Source organism: Fistularia commersonii, chromosome 16 (genome assembly GCF_037954325.1).
Source record: "Fistularia commersonii isolate RoL2024-O1a breed Wild chromosome 16, RoL_Fcom_v1.0, whole genome shotgun sequence".
In the NCBI taxonomy this organism is placed as follows: Eukaryota; Metazoa; Chordata; class Actinopteri; order Syngnathiformes; family Fistulariidae; genus Fistularia; species Fistularia commersonii.
Window position 1 is genome coordinate 1199365 of NC_141299.1, and position 3931 is coordinate 1203295.

The following is a 3931-nucleotide window of genomic DNA, read 5'->3' on the forward strand; positions in this document are numbered from 1 at the left end:
CCTCCGGTTAAAGGGCAAGCAGACTCCGAGGAACGGGGCCTGCTTGCAGGGGCGTGCAAAGGTCTGAGGAGGCCCGGGGCAAATCCTGATCGGAGGCCCAACAGGCTGCAAAGCAATAGGCCTGATAGACTTAGAACATTTATGAGAAAGGACAACATTTTGAGTTCATATTGGAGCGTGATGCGGGGAAACAGTACCCCCCAATCCTTTGCGAGCGATGTGTGACACTAACCTGCGACGTTGGTTGACGTGACGTGGGTGCAACCTCAGCCCAACGGTTAGCGCTGAGATCAACAACGGTGACGTAAGGTGCAGCAACCCTTGCATTGTGGATTTCACTCCCGGAGCCCGGTGAGGAATAAGGGCCTTTCCCCAAGCTGATGAGCTTTGGCAGCTTTGGGTTGGGCATTGTACTGCTTTAGAAAAACTGTCAGAGTGGGACTAATGCCTAAGGTGGTGGTCTTGCACTGAGACAGACTGGCCACCAGGGACCAACCCTAGTCGACCTTGCCGACGCCGTAGGACACCAACCCGCTTCAAGCACTTTGTAGTAAACGCTGAGGTTGCTGAGGACAGCACCTGCTTGGTGGGGGCTATGTAGCATGATGCGGGGAGACTGGCCGGTAGAACCCCAGAATCCTTTACGAGATATGCGGGATGCTTACCTGCACCCTCGGCCTTACAGTTAGCGCTGAGAAAGGCCCCCCTGGGTTTGCCCTGTTTGAGGCCTGTGAATAAACATCAGCTCTTCATGAGCAGAATCGTGAGAGCAAGCTATCCTTGACTTCAATTGTTACTTTGCCAAGCCCAGCTCGCCACAATATCACACCTGACGCCCTCCGCACCTTGAATATAACTGCGCGCTATGTAAACAACCTGTCTTCCTATTTATTTTTATTTGTATCAATCAATCATTTTTATCAATCAATTCATCAATATAAATATTAAGGTCAGTTTGTGGCTCTTCCATCTTCTTTCACGATATACATTGTCCAGATCAGGGGTGTCACACGTATGGCCCGAGGGCCACTTCCGGCCCACCAGGGGGTCCAACCTGGCCCATGGAATAAATCCACAATTTGAAAAATACATAAAAATCATGAACTACTTTTTTAAAATAAAAATGTAGTTCCTATATTGTCTGCCAGGGGGCCCACTGCTTTAGTCAGTGTTAGCATCATGGCACAACACGATGTGACTCAGAACTTACAGCAGATAGCATCAATGCAGCTTCCGGGTCTGTAAATAGCATTAGAAATATACCTGCCTTTATACCTGCCAGAAATATACCTGCCAGAAAAGTGGACATTGAGTGTAGGCTTTTCCCCCCAAAAATGAACCACTTCTTATTTGTTTGTTTAGGTTAATAAGAAACCTGTAAGCTTGGTGTGGATGCAGCAAGTTTCGGTGGCACTATGAGACACGAAAAATGCAACAAAATGCACAAAGAGCTGAGAAGACAGAACTGAGGCGTAGTGTTGTTACATTTTTTCATGAATCTCAGGTTGTTCGGCATGTATTCTTTAAAGGAACAGTTCATTACATATCAAGATTTTTATCATTTACTTGTTCTCCTTTACACTAAAACACAAAGAAAAATTTGGACTTAAGTGTTACTTCTTGGTAATTACACTATGATTTTACTGATCCAGTCCTGTTGACATCAAATTGGGCCGCATGTGGTCCCTGGACCTAAATGCGTTTGACATCCCTGCTCTAGATATTTGCTGCTCTCACAACACATCTCAGTGTGGAGTCCAAACCATCTCAGACTGACTTTGTCCTACTAACATCATCTGCTTCCTGTCTTTTCCTTGATGCCACTGTCTCCAAACCCTGCAGCATCACCCTCACCACTGTTTTGCACACCTATCCTGAGGAAACACTTCCATTTAAATACAAATCAATCAAATATCTGAATTAATTTTCCCTAAACGATGACTGCTGTCACAAAACGCCTGAACTCCTTCACTTTTTCAGCTGGGAGAAACTCCTTTCTTAATGCTTGTTTAAAGCCAGGTTGGTCAGTTGAGGGTTAAAATATCTGTAAATACCATCAATATTATCACATCTCTACTTTGCGACAATTCACTTTTTGTGTGTGTGTGTGGGGGGGGGTTGGAACATAATCTCACATGAAAAGAGAAGTTACACTGGATTATTATTAGTTAGATTTTGCATACTTTAAAAAGTGGGGCTTTAACACTGATCGAATTGTAACACTGGGTCTGTTTTCTCACTGGGGAAACATTGTGAAATAGTCCATCTCAGGCCGCTCCTGTTTGCCTGTTGCACCATCCAGAGTTCGATCATTCCTCAGAGAACAAAGTTGAACGCAAGAGTTGCCATTGTGTCAGTCACTTGTGTGCAACTGTGTAAGTGAAGGCAGCGCCGCCGCTCGGATCCATTAAAAGTAATCCGATTACACCCCATATTGAGAAATCCAGCCTGCAGAGCAGAGGCAAAAGTAACAAGGTGGTCACATCATGCTCACTTCCACCAATCAGAAACAAGTCAGAGGGACAGAGCTAATGCTAAATGTGCTCGCTGGGAACATTTTTCAGTTTTATCTCCAGGTCAGTAGTTGCATTTAATAATGACCCAAATATGCTAACATAGGTTAGCATATTTTTTTATTTTGATGCCAGTGTGAGGGGGTCAGGGCCCCCACCTGGGGCGTCTCAGGTGTGCTGATTTGCAAAGCGGGAAGATATGCTGCTTGGCATAATCATGTCACGCCTGCAAAATTCACAAGTTTCAATTGAATTTAGGAAAAACAAAATCATCAACCACAGGATGAAAACGTGCATGCTAAGTAATCTCCCTAACACTTATTCTTGGTGTCTCCATTACTTTGAATACAACATAATCAAATACACATTAAAAACCCAACAGCTCAGCGCACATGTGTTACCAAAAGTCTGCGTCAGGAAAGGAGTGGCAGACGGGGTCTTGGCCCGTTAAATACATCTCACATGCCATGTGACATTTAGTTTGCTGGTTCTACTGTTTCAGTGGAGAAAGTCAAAGGGCAAATAATGGCTTGTGGGATATAAATAGAGGGTCACGACTGTTCTCGGCTGGTGAGACAGCGGTCTGATAAAGTTTAGACCTGGTTGCAGTGCATAGTAATGCATTTTATGGCCTACCTCACACTGAATTTATAGTACCAGGGGTTTGAGGTCCACACAGTGTGTGCAAGAACTGAGGCAGGATCCAAGTTCAGAAGCACCAGCATGTTGCATATCAACACTGTCAAAACATTCTGTTTAGGACAATGTTAAGAAGAATGATAAAAAAAAACCCAACGGGCTGAAATGTAGTGCGTAACTTGTCAAAGAGTGTAAAAGCGTTTCACAGTACTCAGGTTTACAGCACGAACAAACTACTCTGCCAGTGAAATATTGATTTGAACTTGCAGAGGATCGCCGACCATGCTAGTGCTAGCATCTTCTTCCTTTCATGGGACGCTGCGACCAATCACCTGCCTCCACCTGACCCACGACCAATCACCTGCCTCCATCTGACCCAAGGCCAATCACCTGCCCCCATCTGACCCACAACCAATCACCTGCCTCCATCTGACCAACGGCCAATCACCTGCCTCCATCTGACGCGCGGCCAATCACCTACCTCCATCTGACCCACGGCCAATCACCTGCCGCCTTCTGATCCACGGCCAATCACCTGCCTCCATCTGACCCACAATCAATCACCTGCCTGCATCTGACCCACGGCCAATCACCTGTCTCCATCTGATCCAGACGATCCCCTGCCTCCATCTGATCCACAACCAATCACCTGCCTCCTATTGACCCACAGTCAATCACCTGCCTCCATCTGACCCCATCCTTGGCGCCCTCTGCTCTCATGCTAACGAATTTCCTGTCCTTATTGTTAAAATGCTAACGTTTGAGGTAAACTTCATCGA